The sequence below is a fragment of the Hyperolius riggenbachi genome, chromosome 3 (genome assembly GCF_040937935.1).
Source record: "Hyperolius riggenbachi isolate aHypRig1 chromosome 3, aHypRig1.pri, whole genome shotgun sequence".
NCBI lineage: Eukaryota > Metazoa > Chordata > Amphibia > Anura > Hyperoliidae > Hyperolius > Hyperolius riggenbachi.
This window is the reverse complement of record NC_090648.1, coordinates 336,559,094-336,581,676: the sequence shown is the minus strand read 5'-3', so window position 1 is coordinate 336,581,676 and position 22,583 is coordinate 336,559,094. Positions and strand designations below refer to the sequence as shown.

Here is a 22,583-nt window from a genome sequence, read left to right as displayed (position 1 = left end):
GGGTGGGGGGAATTTCCGACCCCCCCCGCGATCGGGGCATGCTCCCCCCTTATGCCTGCGACCCCATAGGGGGGCCGTATTGCGGCCTGTTCGGCCGAACAGGGCCCTGTTCGCCCGAACAGGGGCCCTGTTCGGCCCTGTTCGGGGGCATACAGAAGTTCGGGGCGAACCCGAACTTAAAAGGCCGAACACCATGAGGTGTTCGGCCGAACTCGAACATCACCCGAACAGGGTGATGTTCTGCAGAACCCGAACAGTGGCGAACACTGTTCGCCCAACACTAGTATCACTGCATACAGGGGGACACTGGGGGGCATATAGGGAGGGACAATCTTATCCCAGACCGCATCCCACACACCAAAGGAGCCAGCTGGCGCCTCGATCTTTTTTTTTACCTCCGCTGCCTGCCGACTACACCGGGACACAAGGGGGGGTATCCCGGGACAGCGGGACCCCTCCCCCAACCCGTGACAGTCCCGGCGAAAACAGGACAGTTGGGGCCCCTGTATTTGCCTACAAATAGTTATTTGCATGGAATGACAGAGAGATGCTTGTCAGGGCAGAATACCTCCAACGATCCAAGGATGTACAAATGTATGTTAATAATGTATCCATATCACTACCATGTCTATGTACTGTTATTTAGCCTAGATTTATTTTGTCTGTTTTGCATTGATTGTATTGCTTACATGAAAAAAAGCAAGAGGAGAAAAGGGCTCGGCTGGATAACAAAATCTCATTAACGGAAGTGTTTGTATTCAAGTGGACGCAAAGTGAAACCGAAAACATGTTAATATGTACAGTTTTTTAAAACAGATGGGAAATCAAAAGGAACATATAATTACTTTAAAAACTGTTAAATCAAGAATACAGCTTAACCTAACCCTACTCTCACACAGAACCCTCCCATGGTGGTGCCTGACCATAACCACCAAACCACCCCCCTGGTGGTGCCTAACCCTAACCACACGCACCCCCTCCCTTGCACAAACACCTTTACACACATAGAAATAACACATTGATAACTTAAAATCTGTACATACAAATGACAACTACTATAATGTTGCAAGTTTCTAAAATAACATATTTCAAAAACTTTAACCCATTCAGGTTCCGTCGTTTTCACGTGAGAAATGTTAACCTCCCATTCATTAGCCTATAACTTTATCACTACTTATCACAATGCACTGATCTATATCTTGTTTTTTCCGCCACCAGTTAGGCTTTCTTTGGGGGGTACATTTTGCTAAGAGCCACTTTACTGTAAATGCATTTTAACAGGAAGAATAAGAAAAAAACGGAAAAAATGCATTATTTCTCAGTTTTCAGCCATTATAGTTTTAAAATAATACATGCCTCCATAATTAAAACTCACGTATTGTATTTGCCCATATGTCCCGGTTATTACACCGTTAAAATTATGTCCCTATCACAATATATGGCGACAATATTTTATTTGGAAATAAAGGTGCATTTTTTCCGTTTTGCATCTATCACTACTTACAAGTTTAAAATAAAAAAAAATAGAAATATTTCATCTTTACATTGATATTTAAAAAGTTTAGACCCTTAGGTAAATATTTACATTTTTTTTTATTGTAATGTTTTTTTGTTTTTTTTATAGTAAACATTTTATTTGGGTAGTTTTGGGAGGGTGGGAGGTAAACAATAGATTTATAATGTAAATGTGTGTTAATTAAAAAAAAAAATTATTTACAGGTGTAGTATTACTTTTTGGCCACAAGATGGCGGCCATGAGTTTGTTTACATGACGTCACTCTAAGCGTAACATACGCTTACAGTGACGCATCGGGAAGGGAACGGCCAGAAAAGGCGCAGCTTCTGAGAGAAGCTGTCGCTTTTTCAGCGGGGGAGAGGAATCAATGTTCGGGCACCATAGCCCAATACATTGATTCCCTGGCTACCGAATCCGCGGCCGGGAGTGCGCGTGCACACGCGCGATCGGCCGCGGGAGCGCGCGGTAGCGCGCATGGTTACTGGACGTAGAAACTACGTCCAGGAACCAAAATAGGTTAATGTTCTAATGTTGAAAACGATATTTATCCCGTGCTCTTTTCTCTGCTTTGAGCCCCGTATTAGCTAGCTATAAATGCATTAATCTATGGAGGCGCCCAAATCATCCATTAGCTGCCAGTGCACTTTTTTCCTGCTACCAGTCTATTGTAATAGGTACAAGTACAAAAATTATTGAATATTCTGAAAATCATCTTAAAAATGAAACAATAGAAAATGTTCAGTGACCGTATTGCACTGTGCAATCCCACTACATAGGGAATACACATTTACAGGCTTTCCATGTCAGTCCAAACAAGGATCTCATCAGGCTCGAAGGTCACCCATCCACTAAGCACAGGACATATCGTGAGTCCTGCACCTATGATGGCAGTACAGTGACCAGGCCCTCCAGCCATTTCCAGGGTTTCTAGGTGGGTCCGTCTGTTGCGCACGCAATGGATTGTCGAGGCGATTTGTTTACATTTTTGTGTATTTTAGTTGTAACTGGTTCAGATTCTTGCTGCGCATATCTACACCCCTGAAAACCTCACTTGCAGATAACGAGCATATATGTGTCTCTGCTTGTTAATCTCACTGCTGCTGATCACACGCGCACACACACTCGCCTCCATCACTGCCCCACTGGTTCATGATCCATGTGTGGGAACATGTGTTCCCAAAGACAATCAAAGTGCCTGTAATGAATGATCACCAGCATCAGCGAGATGCTGGTCATTCAGAAAATGAAAGTAAAAAATACATACTCGTGTTGAGTATGTATTTTTTATTTTCACAGTATGGGACATCTAGTGGACAAAAAGAAACCAAAAAACAAAAAACCTTGTGTTAATTTAACTACCAGCGTTTCAAAAAAGTATACATAGTTACCTCTGAAACTTTTTTTTAAAATATGTAGGTCATGAGGGTATATGTCTGTTATTTTTGCAGATAAGGGCTTGCAAGCATTGATAGAGTATAAAGAAACACAAAATGGAAAAAAATACACCTTTATTTGGAAATAAAATATTGTCACCTTACATTGTACTAGAGACATAATAACCGGTGTAATAACAGGGGCAAATAATGTGTGTGGATTTCTTTTATACAGTAGTGTTTTTTATGTTAAAACTATTATAGCTGAAATCTGAGAAATTACTTTTTTCATATAATATGTAAACCAAGACAATTGCCAAGCAAGAAATGCAGCACTCCACTTGTACACCAGTACTCACCTCAGGTTATCTCCAGGGTCACTATCTAGTAAACTTATTCAGTCTTTGCATTCACCAGCCTTACTGGCTCATCACTCCGAGTTGACACTCTGTCTTCCAGGAACCTAATGGCACCATCTGCCACTCAGTTGTCTAGGCTTCTCCTGGATCTCCAATACTAAAGTCTGTCTTGCTCCAGCTTCTCAGCAGCCCTACTGTAGCACAACCCCTCTTGAATCTCACTGCTCCACAGTCCACTGCATAGTGAGAGCTGCAACCTCTTATGCAATTGCTGCCGGTGATCTCATTATCTGCTGAAATCAGGCCTGGACTTGTAATGGTATGTAAGGCCCAACCTTCTCCTAACACATGTCGATCCTGGGTCCCAAACAAATCTCTACAACAGTGGAGTTGCTAACAATAATCATAATTTTGCTGAATCAACTCCATTGCCACTATACTGCAGTGAGGATGCCCAGGACTGTCCTGCTATACACTAATTTAAATACACAAAAGATAACCTAAGTTTGGGGGAGATTGAAGGTCTAAAACATAACTTTTAATAACGATATTAAAAAAAAACATAGGTTGTTACAAAACATTGGTTGTGATAATGACAAAGCAGTGGACTGAGGTAATAGTAACAATAGACACCCCCCCTCCCCCCGCAACTTCACTGGGGTTTAACCTTACTTCACACTGCAAGACAGATATAATTACACAACACAACAGAAAAACCCTACATGTTTCACACCCTAAAATGGGGGGCTTCGTCAGGAGGAACATTAAGTGCTTGTGCTGAAGTGCCCTGTGCTAAAGTGCAAAATTCTATCTATACATAAAACATATCATTATATTATACAACATATCACAGCAAAATGCCAGCCTTTTGGCTCTCACAGCAACCAGAGTTTACTCCATTGCCACTATAGGACACTGCGGGGAAGCTGCCCAAGGACTGTCCGGCTATACACTAATTGATACAGGTATATAAAGCATTTATTCAATATTAAAATGAAGTTAAACATATTACGGGAACTTTATTGTGACTCCTATGATGGCAATGCACATACCGTACTGTAGCATTTATACGGTTTTATTATTGCTCAGGTCACACTAGAACATTGCCCTTGATACTGAGGTGGATGTCATGTGGGCATATAATCCTTTTGTTGTGGGACCTTATCAAGCACTGGTTTGCCCTTGCTTCCAGATAAAGGATGTGGTCATACATAATATGCAGGATCAAGCAATTATCCTAAGATGGGAAAATAAAAATGCAAATAGATGTTCATCTGATGGAACACAGACATCAAATTCCACAGCTACAGGTCATTAATCTGTCAGCAAGACCACCTTACTGAAAATATGAGTGACTGCTATGACCCCATAACTTGCAAATTCATGCTTGAGCAATTCATCATGGCAGGAATATAGGTGCCTGGTTTGTAGTTATTAGACACCTGGCTGCCATACTTATTTCATGGTTTCATTACTTAGCAAAGGTACGTGCAGACTTGAGATCGTCTGGGAGGATCTGAATGATTATGTTCGGACTGGAAAGTGTTCCTTGTATAGACAGGCACACTTAGCTCTTTCCTGATCAGTATCTACCAGGGAGGATTTGTCAAGGCAATTGCAAAGAAACCTTTAGCAAAGTCTGAATTCTTACGCAACCAATGAGGAGCCTATTTTGTTCAGTAGCTGAAATGTTATAGGTCAACTTGGACTGTGGCTTTTCTTTTGCCCTGGATTTCTACACATCTGTCTTAAAGGACACCAGACGTGAGAAGAATATGGAGGTTGCCATATTTATTTCCTTTTAAACATTACTAGTTGCCTTGCATCTTGCTGATCTTTCATGCATCAAGTAGTGTTTGAATCACACACCTGAAACCAGCATGCAGCAAATCTTATCAGATTTTTGTCAGAAACATTTGATTTGCATGCTTGTTCAGAATCTGTGGCTAGGAGTATAAGAGGAAGTGGATCAGCAGGAAAGCCGCCAGGCAATCTGCATTGTTTGAAAGCAAATGAGTATGGCAGCCTCCCTAACCCTCTCACTTCAGTTGTCCTTTAATAAATTCAGCTCGCAGTAGGAAGTGGGAGGAGGAGCTCCCGTTGTTGGGTAATACAGTGGTAAACAGTACAAATGTAATGCAAAGTTTGTACAAGCAGCGTCTAGGTCTATGTATTATCTTTTCAACCATGCTTCTGATAATGACAGGAACCACTGCCTGAAAGCATATTCCAGGCCAATGAAGGAAGTCAGTGCAGTATGGCTACAAGAATACGCTTGGCATTCAGATAATTAGTTTTTATTAGAAAGACTGTTGAAGGTTCACATTAAAACACATATCAATCTAGTTTTGGCTGTGGATGGCGGTTTTTTATCTATCCATACAACTAGATACAATTAAGCCATGCATGGATTCTATCACAATAATCCCTATGGCGGCTTTGCCTGATGGTAAAAATCTTCTATTGTGTCTGAGGATGGCAACTGTACTCAGATGCAACTCCATGGAGGGGCCGCATGTCCACCGTCAGTGCCAGGGGCTAGTAAGCACCTGGCTAGTGAGCGGGGAGCAGTTTGACAGGTGGTGAATTCACTGCCTACAGATGCACGTGGAAAAAGACCTCTCACTGGCCACATTGATCAGTAACTACCTTTTGTTATAATTCTCTTTTGTTTTTCTTAAACTGCGCTTCCTGCCATGAATGCAAGAGGACTACTGATACTCTGCTCCTTCTGATTTTCCTCACCTGCATAGACCACAGCTGTCCCTCCTTTGGGAAACAAATTTACTTTCTCTCTGGACTTGGGCTCTAAAATATGCAGATATCTGCTCACTAATTTTGCATCTGTGGTTTGCTTTGGCAATTTTGATAGTCCACTTACGTGTTAGTTCTAAAATTGCTAGAATGCAGTATTTGTGTAGGATCCTTAACTTTTACATGACAATTATTATTATTTAGTATTTATATAGTGCTGATGTTTTCTGCAGTGCTGTACAGTGTATATTGTATTGTGCAGATAGTTCACTGACTGGGATTCAAACCTTGGGACCCAATGATTCAGAATGATTAGTAATAAGACGTTAACTTCACATTTTTTATTGTAGCTCAGTCACTCACTAGTCAACTTATTTGATAAGCTTTCAAGACCATAATCAGATCTCCTCAACTGCTTGTCACCAGACAAAATGGAATGGTTTTATTCAATAGAATGGTTAATAAATATGTCTTGAAGTCATTTCTTATCACAGACACCTGCAAAAAAAAAAAAAAAAAAAAAAAAGATTACAGCAGTTGTGGAAATGGAACTACTTCTGGAAGGTAATCAACTTAAAGATCAAAACTGTACAACAGGAAAAGCTCATTGTTATAATTAAAGTAGGCCTCAGTTATTTGGACTGAGTTTTAGGTAAAAGGCTTGTTCGCAGAGTATACCTTTAAATAGTTTCTCATGATGCAGGCAGAGGCATCTCAGTGTCTGCTTGAAGCAGATGATACAAGCAGATACTGAGAACATGTTCCTGAAGGAAGGCCACGGGCCTATACTGCCCCAGACAAATGGACTACGGGAACAATCAACATAGGCCATATTTATAAAACATAACATTCCTGCAACTGGGACAAGGGGGCTCATAGAATATTAATTGAGTAGGTGTGTATCATGACATCACAAGGGATCTGAACCAATTATAGATGGTTCAGATGATGACACCGTTAACTCTTTCCTGGTCAGTATTAAGGTTCATGATTTGCCAACGGTGGGCACTCTTACTTTTATGCTCTCTATCTACTGACTGGAACACTAATTACTTTCCTTTATGTAATCTGATATAATGTATGCTGTACATAGGTAGTCTAGATGTAACATAGTATAGATATAAGATGACCTGATTACCTTCAGCAGGAAGGTAATCACGAAGCTGTAACTTAACGCAAGAATCTGCTTTGCTAGGATGTAACGAACTGTATCTGTATATCTGTTTACTGAGTAAACAACTTGGAACTTGGAAGCCTACAGAAGTTCTATCTCCTATGCTGTTTGCTTTGACGAGAGTCGTGTTTGCAGCTCTTTCTAAGTAGTTGCTGGTGCTGGAAGAAAGGTGATTTCTAACAGTTGGTGCTGTGAACCCAGTGCTGTCTAGCAGACAAGACAAGACAGAAAAGGGCCGGGCCATAGATAGTATTCAGTCTATCGAGAAATTCCACAGTGAAACAAGCGGAGAAGACAGACGTGGACAGGCTTATCGAGCAGATAAGTGGTGTGCATGAGCTTGCACACGGGCTGCAGTTCGAGGTAATCAGCGGCAGACCTCTTGGACTTTGAATTTAAACTGCGCCGTACACGCAGTTGAATGCCTAAACAGGATCCAAGTTTGGAAGCTATCCCAGGCCGGCCTGGCAAATGCCGCAGGGGAGTTGATCCGCTGAGCGAAGATACTGAGCGAAGATACTGAGTGAAGATACGGAGCAAAGATACTCAGCAACATTTGGTTGACAAAATATTTCAAAGCATTGTTTCCTTAGACGCAATCAGAATCAGAAATATTTATTTCGCCAAGTACAACAGGTGCTGTACCCGGAATATTTTTTGGCACATACAGGGTTGGTGATGGTACAGTGAATAACATAAAATACAATGAGTTGTACATAAAGTGGGCATATAGATAGACAAGCATAGTGGAAAAGGACTGGAGGGGGCATCCAAGTGCTATGTTGAGGAGAGCTGCCACATTCCATTGCGGCACTCAACCACTCTGCAGCAATCCGGATAGCCCCCCATAGAGGAGGATAGTGCAGAGAAGAGAGAGAGAGCGAGAGAGAGAGAGCTGAATAGCATGAAGGAGAGAGTGAGAGAAGAGGTGAAGGAAAGTATAAAGGAGAAATAAGAGAGAGACAGAGCCCGAGAATCCCATGGGGTTGCGGTGGTGGCTGGCTGGTGGCTTGGATTACTGTCCTGGTTGGGAAAAGGCTTGTGGCCTAGTCTGGTGAGGTTGGACCAAATGTGGTTGGACTGGTAAGCCCAGAGTCCAAAAAGATTGAACGGTGGCTTCAGGCAGAGGAGAGCATCCCTTCTGAAGGGGGGCAGGAATGGAAAAGCCTGCAGGACTCCATGACAGGATGGTGCTGTAAGGCTGTGGCCCCAGTCCAGGGGTGCACCTTAAGCTTTGGTGGGCCTGGAAGGTGGCAGTGGACTTGCCATGCTGCTGAGGGGGTAGACCTGATGGCTGGAGCTGAAGTCTGTGATGCTGGCTGGGGGCCTGCCTGTTGTATCAGTGGGCAGGTTGGGGGGGGGAGGGCAGAAGCAGCTGGCTTACTATGGCCGCAGAGATGGAGCAGCGTGGCGAACATACCTGCCCTAGCCCCGGCGATGGAGTGGCCTACACACTGAGTCCCAGTTCACATAGCTCAGTGCCAGATCTCCAATCAGTGAAGTGGCAGCTGGAGCAGCAGCAGCAGCGGTCACCATACAAGAGATCCCTTGGTGATGAAGTGGCCCGAGGCAAGAGCGATGGTTGGATCTTCTGTGGTCTCGATGGAGCAGCCGCATGCAGCCTCTTAACTCCCTGGCGGCGGCGGTAATGTAGCCTCCATGGTGTTGTACCGGCATCATGGATGGAGGATGCCTTGGTCCAGCCGGTGGAGTTCCTGCAGATCCCAGCGGTGAAGTGGCCACAGCAGTGTAAGAGCGGTGCAGATCAGAACAGGCTTGCGGCTCCTGTAAGCAGCGGTGCAATGGCCCACGTGCAGCTCCTGTGCTGCCGAAGAAGGTAGCTGGGTGGTCATTTCAGTGGCCCCACATGGAGGGAGCTCAGCGCTGCCTTCCCAGGTAGGATCACATGTAGAAAGATAAGCGCTGCCTTGCCCAGGTGGGTTCTCAGGTAGCAAAATTAGATATTTGATGGAAAAAAGGCCGGAGCCCTGTATGGCCGTGACTGCCTAACCAGCGCCATTCTCAAAAAGCTTCCTTAGGCACAATCAGATCAGCTTGAGAGCATCTGATCTTTGGACTGCCAGTAAGTAAATCTTCCTGTTGATTCTATGGGGATGGGAGAGAGTAAGCAACATGTGAACTAGTTTAACATTATACAACACACAACAAAAACACAAGAAGTGTACTGCTGTAATGTAGATAAGGCAAGTTCTGAAGCAAGTATTACTTGTAAAATGGTTAAGCAGTTTCCCAGCCATGACTTTGTGGTGATGGATGTCTGGAGCAAGGCTGATATAATATCTTTCAGTTCATCCTGTGCTGCAGGGAAACCTGTTGTTAAACTGTCGAGTACTGCTAATGAATGCAGCTTATACCACTCCCTATGAGGGTGTAACATCTATGTATAGTTTTCCCTTACCATGAAGTTAGGCATACATTCCATCACTTACAGTGTCATACTTGTAAAATATCTCACACTGCCAAATAAATGCACATGAATTAAAGTCAATAACGCCTATTTCACGGAGTATGGCAAAGGCAGAGCCATAGTAATATAGCATGGGACCTCTCCTGGCTTTTTGTTAGTGACCCAGCATACTCTTTAGGTGCTAGCTTAGTTTAGGGGACCCAGCAGGAAACCTCATAGGGAAATTCCTCTAACGTGACTGAGTCTACTTTTTGAACAGTTAGGTTTTGATTAGATTGTAGTAAACTACACCCACACTGTTTGACCAATCATAATGCGTTGTGCTGTAGAGTGCTGTGATATTAGAATTGTTCCCTAAGAGGTTTCCTGCTGGATCCCCTAAACGATCTAAAACTGTCAAAAAGAGGTTAACAAAAAGCTCTTTGTACTTGTCAAACATCACCATAGCAATTTCACTGGAAGATCTTATAGCTCTATGCAAGTATTTATAAACATTGGTAAAGTTTTAACCTGTTATGGTTCCCAATGTTAACCAAGAATCCTGTGATGTGGGTTATATTATATTGTAATAAAGTATCTATTGATGATTACATTATAGATAGGCAATACACTCTTAAGTGCCCGTTTACATGGGCATTGGACAACGTTGCACATTTAATTACAGTGAGTCTCATAGCGGATGATAGTAGGCATAGTATGGAAGTCAATGACAGCTATAACCTAGCTTCTGCCTAGATGTGATGCTTGAGTAAGGCTTTAGATGCCTTCTATCATGACACATCCTGTAAAACATATAAAAGGTCCGTTAAGCCATTAAACTCAGTCCATTCTTTAATATGCAGCAGTGTGTTTGTGTGGGGGAAGGTGAAGGCTGTGGACTAGAGGGATTCCCTGTGAAAGGCAGACATTACTGAAGGCTCATTTCAACTCTAATTATAACCTTCTGTGCGCATGCTGGGTTTATTTGGCTCTGTAAAATATGTAAGCCAGGGTTTCTCAAACTGGGTGCCACGAGCATGTCTCTGGGGCGCTGCGGATTCCCTCCCTTTCAAGTTTGCGAAACAGAGCAGTAGTGCAGTGGAGTCCTGGGGGATGTGGATAGATATGTGCTGAAGCTACATAATCGGGGCTTCATTACACAAAAGCCTGATGGCTGGCGCGTGAGAGTCAATTCACAGTTTAAAACTAGAAGGTAGAGGGAGACAGAGGTTGCAAGGGGAAGCAGTGCTGAACTCATTCAAACTTCTGTCACATCCACAGAGTCATAAACAAGCCCCTGTAGCAGCCCTACAGCTCACAAATGCCACAGTGGTCTAAAGACAGAATTGAACAGGCCGCCACCTTCCCAAGCAGCAGCCACTTGAAATGGAAGCCAACAGAAGGCTGTCACACAGAGGAATGGGGCTATGGAGAAGACGCGCTGACTCTAAGGCCAGAGCCTGCTTTTTGAAATAGTTTTCTTCTTGGCTGCCTAGATGGATCTGCACTACGCCTATTTTGCTCTTGCTACCAGGTATGGTCCCTTACCTGGGCACTACCTACATGGACATAGCTAAATGCACTGTAGAGACTTCATGAATCTCAAGTCTTAGAATTATGCCAGCAGAGGAGACAGGTACATGTTGGTCACTCTGGATGAGCCTCCTTATAAGATCATGGCTGGTGTGGTTAAAGTGAACCTCCGGACTAAAAATCGACTCAGCAGCATTGAAAAGGCTTGGTGTTTCTTTAACAGTTTCACAGCATCAGAACTTTGTTTTTCTTACCAAAGCATCATTTTTAGCTGCATTTTTATCTAAGCTCCACCCATTAAAGAAAAAAAGCCCGGACTTTTTTCCCCTGATGCTGTGCAGAGCATGATGGGATTTCCTATGTTGATATTCATGTTGTCTAGCAACTGGAGAGGTGCTCAGCACACAGGACAGTTGGAACTGTGTCTCATGCTCCCTGTCACCTCCTTTCAACCAAAAAGATGGCTGCCATCATAAAATCAAACATTTACCTGTTCTTTTAAAACAGTGTGGGTAAGAGATTATATTACCTATCTATTTTAATTAACATAACTAATGTAACACAATGACAGTATGTTTGTTTAGGCTGGAGTTCCTCTTTAAGAAGAAAATCATGCTACCTCCTGTTGAAGTTCCGAGGAGCTGGGCTGCAGAGGAGTATCCACCATTTTTAAAACAGATGAACCACCACTGACACCTGGGATTTAATGCCTGATCATTATGATATGGGGGCTCTGCCTAATTATATTTGAGAATTGGTGGTTCTGCCTAGTTTGAGGATTTGGTTAAGTTTGGGTATTTTGGGAGAGGGAGGACTCTGCCTAAGTCTGTTTGGGGGTTGTGGTTAAAGGGGTCCTGTAGAAAAAATGTGCCCCTAGAGGATACATCCTCTGGACGGGAGAAGCCTTGGGCTCCTTTAGGAGGACACTGCCTGTTTAACTGGCATGTCTAACTGGGATGCTGTAAAACAAACTGAAAGGGGGAACAACCTGAACATATTATTGGTGCAATATGCAATGAATATTATTAGACACGTGGTGTGTGATATGACGACTAAGCATTTCAGTATTTGATTTTTCCGAAGTGGTGCCACAAAACAAATTTAAAGTCCTCAAGGGTGCCCTGACCTGGAAAAGTTAGTGTTCTACTGATATAAGCTATATGCTCACTACACACCAGCATATGAATGTGTGTCTTGCTTCAGGAGCATAAAGAGTGTATTTGCACATTGGGACGAGATTCCTCATGGGAAACCACAGTTGCTCTCTTACAGCAGAATTGTCACAAACCTTCTGTTTTAAGAAGGTAAAAATATACTTAGCGTTGCTTTTTAGTGGGGGTGGCCTTTCGTTCTCTTAGCCCCTTCTACTGAATGGTTCTGGGTCACCATGAGCTATCTGGATATTCTGTTCAACTGAATGGCTGAGTAAAATGTATTAATGAGCTGCAGACATTCATTTATACCTCTCCATTTATTTCTGGTATGTATTTCCTAAAAGCCAAAACCTGTTGGCTGTGACATTCATAAGTGTCCCCTGAACCCACCACTGTTGTATTCGTTCCACCTGCTGAGCACCTGTCTTCTATAGCAGTAGTGTTTCTCTACATGGCTACAGCTTGCTCTCCTTCATGAAAAATGGAGTTTGCAAAGTGCTTCCTCCAAAGTACTCTTTGACACATATATATTTGATAGGAGTATTTGTGTATATACAGTAGTAAATACTCTAAACATTTTTAACCCTCCTGGCGGTTTGTCAAAAGAGGACAGAATACGTTTTTAAAAAAAAAAAAAAAATTTCAAGTAGCGAGACGAGGTTGCCGGCGGCGATCGGAGATCAAGAGATCCCGTTCAAAGAACGGGATCTCCTGGAGGGCTTCCCCCGTCGCCATGGCGACGGGGCGGGATGACGTCACCGACGTCGTGACGTCAAAGGGGACTCCGATCCACCCCACAGCGCTGCCTGGCACTGATTGGCCAGGCAGCGCACGGGGTCTGGGGGGCGGCTGCGGCGACGCATATAGCGGCGGATCTGCGGGTAGCAGCGGCGATTGGGCACTGCACGCAGCTAGCAAAGTGCTAGCTGCGTGCAGCAAAAAAAAAATTATGCAAATCGGCCCAGCGGGGCCTGAGCGGTGCCTCTCGGCGGCATAGCCCGTGCTCAGCACGGACTTACCGCCAGGGAGGTTAAAGCTATTAACGAAAAATGCCTATTTAGGCTTATTTATATATGATGATATATTTTATATTGATATATGATGACATATGATATTATGTATTGGCATGACTATGACGAGCTGAAGTAGTCCCGGATCCCCTCCCCAGTACTCCCAGGCAAGGCCAGATTCATACTTTTTGTGCCTCTAGGCCAAGTATGTTGGGACTCCCCTTTTATGTGCAGCAGTGCCCCTACGTTCCATGTGCAGCCCCCTCTTTCATGTGTAACATCCATGTATTGCATCACTTTTCTTTCATTAACAGCTCCCTTGGGCATCAGTTTCCCCTTTTCATGTGTTGCTCTCCATTTTCAGCTTCCTCTTTCATATGCATCGGGCCCCTCTTTCATGTTCAGGTGCCCCCTTGGGCTGCAGCCCCCCCAAGACCTGGGCTTTTGTGGCATTTACAGAAATCCAGCCCTGCTCCCAGGGGTACATGTACGATGTTTTGAGACCCAAGGTTCTATACCATGCTATACAGTTGACAGATGTAGAAGACTTGTGCTCTACACTAGGTTCACTCCTCTTAATTTATGGTTCATGTAGAGCTTGCTATACAGTCTTAGTAATAAGGACATTTTCGGTTTGTCCCAGACATAAATCATTCTTATTTTTAGAGCTTGGTGACATTTTGTTTATAGATGTAATCAATTGTTTAGTAGTTTCCCAATAGATGTAAATATTATCACTGTGAAAGCCACTGGTGTAACTCTAGAATCATGGATTGAGGGTTCTTTAGACTAGGTATAAAGAGGTTAATATACCTGATACACTTAATCCACACCAGTGGTTACCAGATCTCTAATAAAACTCAGAAACCGTGGTTGTAAGTTTGCCAATACCTGGCAGTGAATGCCAGCACATTTTCATAAGAATAGATTTAGTCAATTACCTAAGAAACCTGAAACCAGGAGGAGAGGTTTGAAAAATTGCTGTCTAGATTTCCTTAAGGGTCTTGCAGGATTGTATTAGTCTGTTCTCACAATTCATTGTGTTAGAAACTAAATCCAAGTGTCTAGTGTACCATGAACTGAAAGTTTCTTTCAACACAAGCTGCAGTAGTCGCTTGGCATTTCTCCAAGCTCATAAACTTGGTATGCGATCAAAAGGTTGTGACATAGCTCCAGAAGATTAATAATTCCCTCTTTAGAAGAAACAAACAAAGCCACAAGACAAATGAATATGCTTCTATTTTGTAGCGTTTGTGACCTGAGCTGGCATAAACAAACAGTACAAAATCTGACTTTCCATAAATCTACAATTGCTTTTAATTTTGTCATTCCCTCATATAGTTGATTAGCCTTTAATTAAAGTCTGTAATGCGAGAAAGCTGACAATGTCCTCATTTCTCTTGGAATGTTGTGGGATACTCTCCTGATTGATTTTATGAAAGAGAAAAGGCAATACATACCTAATGAAACAATTCTTGTGCCGCAGGAACTGTTGCCATAGAGATTATTTGTGCAGAATGGACAAAAGCGTTTGCTACAGTAAAGGAGGGTTCTAAATTGGGTATTAATTTTATCCAACTTAATGCCAAGTTGCTAAGTCAAATTGTGCAGCAGTTTCATTCCTGTAAAGGAAGACAATGAAAGTAAAATATTTTGACAAAGATCACGTTAGAGAAATAAAAAATGTTTTTGTAACTTCTATTTATGGATAGACTACCTGCTACATTTAAATGTTGTTTTTCACTAAAACAAGTCTGTTAATCTTCCTTAGGTCTCTTCCTATCTTCTTTGTGAATATTATCTGCATATGTTTTATCTAGCTGCAGTGTGTGGGAGGCAGACATAGTATCTAATGAAATAAGTGATGCCCCATAAGTAAAAAAATGAACACATTTCATGTGTGAATTTGTCACATTTAAGTGAATTTGAGTGTATGTCATTAAATTTGTCAATTTGGGTTACTGGTTGAAAATATTTATAGAATCCATCCATCTGCTCATTTTACATTTGTCTATTGTACAAGTTCTACAAACGTATTCATTACTTCCCCTTGATTTGCTATTGCTTATGTACATTGAGCAAAAATGCTCAAGAGGAAGGCAGAAGAGAATTTCTCACCACCAAAATGGATTAGATCAACTGTTTCAATTATTCCGAAGAGACAGACAGTGACCAACTGACTTGCACATCGTTGGTGGGAAAAAAAAGAGATATCCATTCCTGTGAGGGTGCCATATGCTCTGTGCTTTGAGGCAAGCTGCCTACAGTACAGTGCAATTACAAACAGACTGGAGGCTACACTAAAACTCGATGAAGAAAATGCCAGCAGAGAACAATGTTACAGAGCTTTCTTAATTACTAATGGAGACAAACAGCTAAATTTTAGTTATTTATCACAACTTAAGTTGGTTAAAATGCAAATTTCTGCATCCTTTCCTCCTGCAAAGGGACATATGCCTACTTACAAAACAATTACATTTTTTTTATGGCTGGGATTATTCCCGCTGGCCTATCACTCGTTAAAAATCTTAGAAATGGCTGCCATTGGTTTAAATAATATGTCTATTAACAGAAAAGCATAATTTCCCGCTGCCTAAGATATATTTGCTAAATGAAACTTTTATGCAGGTCTAGACAGCATACCCAGTACTGCTTTAAATACCCTGGCAGAATCTATCATAAAATTGTCACTTGTACAAATTATTGTGTATATTCAGGAAATGTCTTAGGTCTTATTTGTTCCATGTAGGCTTTATTATGGAAATTAAGTCAGGTGGGTTAAAAGGCTGATTTGGTGGCATAGCTAGCTAGATAGAGGTGTAGCAGAGATCTACTGCTACTATGCCCATGGCAAATCAGGGGCCCATCTGTCCCTGATTCCCACTTTAATTTAGTTTTTTTTTATCATATGTAATATAATGCTTACATACACACTTGAAAGATAAATGAAAGATATCAGAACAATTTTACACCCTTCCATGTAGTATGAGAGCCATACCTACACAGTCTATTCTATTAAGCTGAACTCCCCATCAGTTAAAAATCTTTGCAAGATCCTGCACACAAGGATGCTATACACATTCAAAAGCCCATTATCTGCAAAAGATCTGTTCCTGCAAAAGATCCATTCCTGCAAAATGCATTTATAGTCTATGATATCTCCAGATCCTCATACACACCTTGTTTAACAGACATTCATCTGCAGATCATCTGCAGATCAGATCCACCAGGATGGATTTTCAGATCTGCAGATGATTGTCAGATATGCAGATGAAGTCTGTTAAACAAGGTGTGTATGAGGATCTGCAGATATCATAGTCAATGAATGCATTTTGCAGGAATGGATCTTTTGCAGGAACAGATCTTTTGCAGATAATGATCTTTTGAATGTCTACAGCATCTTTGTGTGCAGCATCTCGCAAAGATTTTTATCTGATGGGGAGTTCAGCTCAATAGAATAGACTGTGTAGAGTATGGCTCTAATACTACATGGAAGGGGGTAAAATTGGTCTGATATCTTGCATTTATCTTTCAAGTGTGTACACACCATTAGTTATCAGTCTTTAGTTAGCCATTTTATTCCTTATAATTCATGAATACAAGCATATGCGCCTATTTGCGTATAAGATGTAACCTGCAAACAGATGCCATGGGGCATTGCTTTATATTTTATATTACAATTTTGAGTTTAGGGTTAGGCATTGGTAGAGGAAGAGATTAGGATTAGGTTAGGTCATGGTAAAATATCAATAAAAATTCCAGATATTTTTCTTTCGGAACTTAGAAGAATATGGGTAATTTTACAGATATTCTACTAGCGGAAATATCAAGTGCCCTTTTTTGTAGGTTTCTTTAGTACATGTAAGCAACCAGATGGCATATTAGCAGCTGAACCTTAAAGAGGGCACAGTTCAGCTGTATGTGTGAATAGGCCCATAATACAGGTTAGCATCTTCGGCGCAACTGCGTGCTCGGGCCGCTCACAATCACATCATGTGGCCTGGAATGTTCTGCACAGGCACAGAAGTACTGCCGGGGGCTGAAGGAAGCCCACATGTAAGTAGATCCTGTTTTTTTTTTAACTTGCACCTGTCCTTTAATAAGAAGCTATTATGATTTCTTTTTGTTATATTTTTTGTCTATTGGGCTTCTGCTTAGGAATGGGTTAATATTACATACCCATAAGCCTAAGGCATTCTTATATGGTTTAATCTTTTCAATTTAACAGTTTTGTCTGCTTATATTTATTGCAAACAATATATGCAACTTGGAATGTGCTGACACAGAGATATATAGTTCAGTTTATGGGCACTGCTGAGAACTACTTTCTTGGAACTTCTACTTTATTATTAGGCAAGAGATTTCTTGCTGCAAGAGAAATGCATTCCTACGATTTTAGACACGGTTTTCTATTATCCATGATACTTTATAATATTTGTTTCTGCACATTGAAACATTCCTGTATACTCTGTATATTCTCATACTTGACATTTTTTTCTTAACCAGTCATATTGATTTTGGGTGTAAATAAGATTAACTTGACTCACTTTTCTTAAAGGATACCCGAACTGAAATGTGACATAATGAGACAGACATGTGTATGTACAGTGCCTAGCTCACAAATAACTATGCTGTGTTCCTTTTTTTATTTATCTGCCTGAAAGAGTTAAATATCAGGTATGCAAGTGGCTGACTCAGTCCTGACTCAGTCCTGACTCAGACAGGAAGTGACTACAGTGTGACCCTCGCTGATAAGAAATTCCAACTATAAGACACTTACCTAGCAAAAAAATGGCTTCTGAGAGCAAGAAAGAGGTAAAAAGGGGGAATTTCTTATAAGTGAGGGTCACACTGTAGTCACTTCCTGTCTGAGTCAGGACTGAGTCAGCCACTTACATATCTGATATTTAACTCTTTCAGACAGAGAATTAAAAAAAGGAACACCGCATAGTTATTTGTGTGCTAGGCACTGTACATACACGTCTATCTCATTATGTCACATTTCAGTTCGGTTATCCTTTAAAGGGACTCTGAGCTCAAAATAAAAACGAAATCGGTACTCACCTGGGGCTTTCTGCAGCCCAGTGTAGGTTGGGAGGTCCACAACAAGCAAACTGCAGCGAGTCCCTGTGGAATAGGCCTAGTCAGGTCTATGTTGCCGGTGCACAATCTCTCTGTGGGTCACCACTCCACACACGGTTCAATGTAGTAAATACGAAGGAGGCACTCAATTGGCTTCAAACTTGCGTTTTATCAAATCCCAGTAATTCCGGACGCTTACAGGTCGCATGTAAACACACACTGTGGCCATCTTGTGGCCAAATAGTAAAACTACACCCTAAAGCAATTTACATATACAAACACATTAGTTTTACACAATAAATTAACTCATTACCTCCCACACTCCCCAATTTTTTTTTTTTGTAATAAAAAAAAAAATACAATAAAAAAACATAAATAGTTACTTTAGGGACTGAACTTTTTAAATATTTATGTCAAAAGGGTATTATAACACTGTTACTTTATAAACTACGGGCTTGTAATTAGGGATGGATGCAAAACTGAAAAAAATGGACCTTTATTTCCAAATAAAATATTGGCGCCAAACATTGTGATAGGGACATAATTTAAACGGTTTTATAACCGGTACAAATGGGCAAATACATTTCATGGGTTTTAATTACAGTAGCATGCATTATTTAAAAACTATAATGGCTGAAAACTGAACCGGGACAAATGGGCAAATAGATTTCATGGGTTTTAACCGGTTCAGCGCCGCAGTGCCGAAAATCTTATGCATCCGAGCAACGTTCACCTCCCATTCATTCGCCTATAACTTTATTGCTACTTATCACAATGAATTGATCTATATCTTGTTTTTTCCGCCACCAATTAGGCTTTCTTAGGGGGGTACATTTTGCTAAGAGCCACTTTACTGTAAATGCATTTTAACAGGAAAAATAAGAAAAAAACAGAAAAAATTCATTATTTCTCAGTTTTTGGCCATTATAGTTTGAAATTAATATACGATACCGTAATTAAAATGCATGTATTTTATTTGCCCATATGTCCCGGTTCTTACACCATTTAAACAATGTCCCTATCACAATTTATGGTGCCGATATTTCATTTAGAAATAAAGGTGCATTTTTTCAATTTGCGTCCATCCCTATTTATAAGCTTATAATTTTAAATAATATAATAACATATTCTCTTGACATGCATAATTAAAAAGTTCAGACCCTTGGGTAACTATTTATGTTGTTTTTGTTTTTTTTTTTATTGTATTTTTTTTTTTTTTTTAAATAAAAAAAGTGTATGTGGGTAATTTTTGGTGTGGGAGGGAAACTGTTAATTTTAAATGTAAAATGTATTTTTTTTAATTAAAAATGAATTGTGGTGCAGTTTACTATTCGGCCACAAGATGGCCACAGTGAAAAAAGTCCTAGATGCGAACGATTTCGCATCTAGGAACTTAAAAGCAGGGGAAATGTTTCCTGGGGGCAGAAATACCGCGCTCTCTGGAGAGAAAGCGTCGGTATTTCTGCGGGGAAGATAGATCGGTGAATGGGAATTATATTCCCATTCACTGATCGGGGGGCTAGCGGCGGGCAGCGGGAGCGCGCGCAGGGGCGCGCCCGATCGCGCGCACGAGGCGGCGGCAGCAGCAGTGCCTATCTGGACGAGGAAGCTCTTCCAGATAGGCCGAACTGGTTAATTACAGTAGCATGCATTATTTAAAAACTATAATGGGCGAAAACTGAAAAATATTTTTTTCCCACATTTTTTCCTATTTTCCCATTAAAACACATTTAGAATAAAATAATTCTTGGCATAATGTCCCACCTAAAGAAAGCCTAATTGGTGGCGAAAAAAACAAGATATAGTTCATTTTATTGCGATAAGTAATAATAAAGTTATAGACAAATGAATGGAAGGAGCGCTGAAAGGTGAAAATTGCTCTGGTGTTCAAGGGGTAAAACCCCTCAGTGGTGAAGTGGTTAAAAAGCAATGCAACGCTCCACTGTGAACGCAGCCTTAGACTGTCTTGTAAATGTGTGAAGCAGAACAATGGACGGCAACAGACAAATCTAAAGTGGGCACTGGCCCAAGAACATCCAGCCAAGTGTCTGGTTCGTCAAGATGTACAGCAGCAGACGTAATATGAATTGACACTTGTTGGTTTGTCCTACAGTGGAAAACATACGTATAATGGAATAATTCAGAGAGCATCCTCATAATAGGATTTATTCATGTGCTTTGGGTTCCTCCCACTATCCAAGGACATCCAAGGACATGCAAGTGGGTTAACAGTAGGTATGCAAATTCTTCTGAGCTGATGCAAATGTTTATGCAAATGTATGCAGTCTGAAAAATTGATTGGTCCTTTTTCAATCTGCATATATTTGTATAAAAATGTGCATAATTTCAGAAGCATTTGCATCTCATTGATCATCCTTAGTTAATTCTTCTGTCTGTGTAGAGTGGATTGATTAACCAAATCCCAGTGATCCGAAGGGAGCAGTCATTTACTGTGCATGCTTGATTTGCACTAAACAGCAAATGCACTTGGTGATCTTAGAAATATTTTATATATTACTGTAGAAAAAAAACTTTCAATGATCAAAGAAATGCTGACTGCGCCAAGTTTTCTAAACCTCAAATATTGCAATTTATTCCTGCTACAATGTTCGGTGTCTAGGTTGGATCAAAGTTAAAATATGTGAATGCTTTCTTGGTTTTGCTCCTAAAGAGAGCTAAAAGCTCCCTTGTAGAAGGAGTATAAAAAGAGACACCGAGAGCCCAATATAGTGTAGTCTGCACTGGAACAGGGCCGGAGCTACCATAGGAAAAAATGGGCAATTGCCCCAGGGCCCCAGAGCCTGTAGGGGCCCCCAAGGTGTCCCTCCCCTTCTTAGCTGTTGCTCCCCAGGGACTCTGCAGAGTCTTTGGCACAGTAGCGTCTCATCTGTGCTGCCGGGCAGGTGAGACACTACACTGACATAGATACTGCAGAGGTCCTAGGGAGCACAGTTAAGTTGAGAGGTGATTGGGGGAGGGTCAGTAGCCAGCTCAGGGGCCCAGGAGGGAAATTTGGCTGCAACAAAGAGCCCCCAATGATGCTTTTTGCACAGTGAGTATCTGCTGGGGAGCCCCAGGCTAATTTTGCCCTAGGGCCCAATAGTTACTTGAACCAGCCCTGCACTGGAAAGGTGGATGTGAAAATGTAAGTATAAGTTGAATACTCACAAACCAGGGTTAACTTCCAGGTAACCACTGAAAGAGCAGGTGGGGAGAATTAGACCTGTCCCCACTCAGGATTAAGAAGTCACTCTCTGTAGATCGGAAAAGGGGCCAAATCCCCTCCACCAAGGGTTGGCTTAGTAACACTGCAGTTGTACAGAGGCGCCAGAAGAGCAAAAACAATATGACTAAAAAGGTTTAAAATGAAGTAGGTAGTGGTGGACTTAACCCTTTAAGTGCAGACACAAAACGTCAGAGGAGCAAAGCTATTATACAGATGGGCATGAGTGATATGCTCCCTTGTATTGCCTAAGGGAGTGGGATATACCTTTGGAACACATTGCACCTTTTTGGAGTATGTAAATAAACTGTTTTTGTTGTAAAATCAACGTTTTGTGTCTGCACCTGAAGGTTAAGTCCACCACTACCTACTTCATTTTAACCCTCCTGGTGGTTTAATTATTTCCGTCAGGAGGCAGCGCAGCAGTTTTTTTTTTCTTTTTAAATCATGTAGCTAACCTAGGGCTCGCTACATGATAGCCGCTGCTCAGCGGCATCCCCCCGCCCATTTCGATCGCCTTTGGAGATCTCCGATCAGGAAATCCCGTTCAAAGAACGGGATTTCCTGGAGGGCTTCCCCCATCGCAACGGATAGCGGCGATCGAGCGCGGGGCGGCGGCGATCGGTGTGCTGACGCAGCTAGCAAAGTGCTAGCTGCGGCCAGCAAAAAAAAAAAATTAAGTAAATCGGCCCAGTAGGCCCTGAGAAAACCTCCTGCGCGGCTTACCCCGAACCGCCAGGAAGGTTAAAAGCTCCCTGGCTGTTTAATGTTGACAAGCCCATTACAAGTACACCAATCACTCCTTGCGTCTCCCTGCAATCCTCCCCTACCTTCACCACTGCTGTTCACTCTGTGTGGTAGCTACTTAAATCTGTGATATACAGTAATTATCCGTTCTGATCCATGATCTCTGCATGTTCCTCTTTTCCTCTGTGTTCATTCCTGCAAACTGTGCTCAGCATTTGCTAGGAGATGTAAGGGGTTGTTGGTAGAGCTGA

General features: G+C 41.8%; 1 protein-coding gene and 1 long non-coding RNA gene across 2 annotated transcripts in view; one reads left to right on the top strand and one right to left on the bottom strand.

Annotated features, from left to right (window-relative positions):
- The window catches only part of LOC137562326 (dynein axonemal heavy chain 3-like), a 1,996,682-nt gene that overhangs the window by 96,389 nt on the left and 1,877,710 nt on the right, over positions 1–22,583 (top strand). The gene's annotated exons all lie outside the window — the stretch shown is intronic.
- On the bottom strand, positions 6,362–9,488 carry LOC137561490 (uncharacterized). The gene is made up of 3 exons (XR_011030032.1): positions 9,404–9,488; positions 8,597–9,282; positions 6,362–6,500 (listed from the first exon to the last, which is right to left on the bottom strand). It is a non-coding gene; the product is annotated as an uncharacterized lncRNA (long non-coding RNA).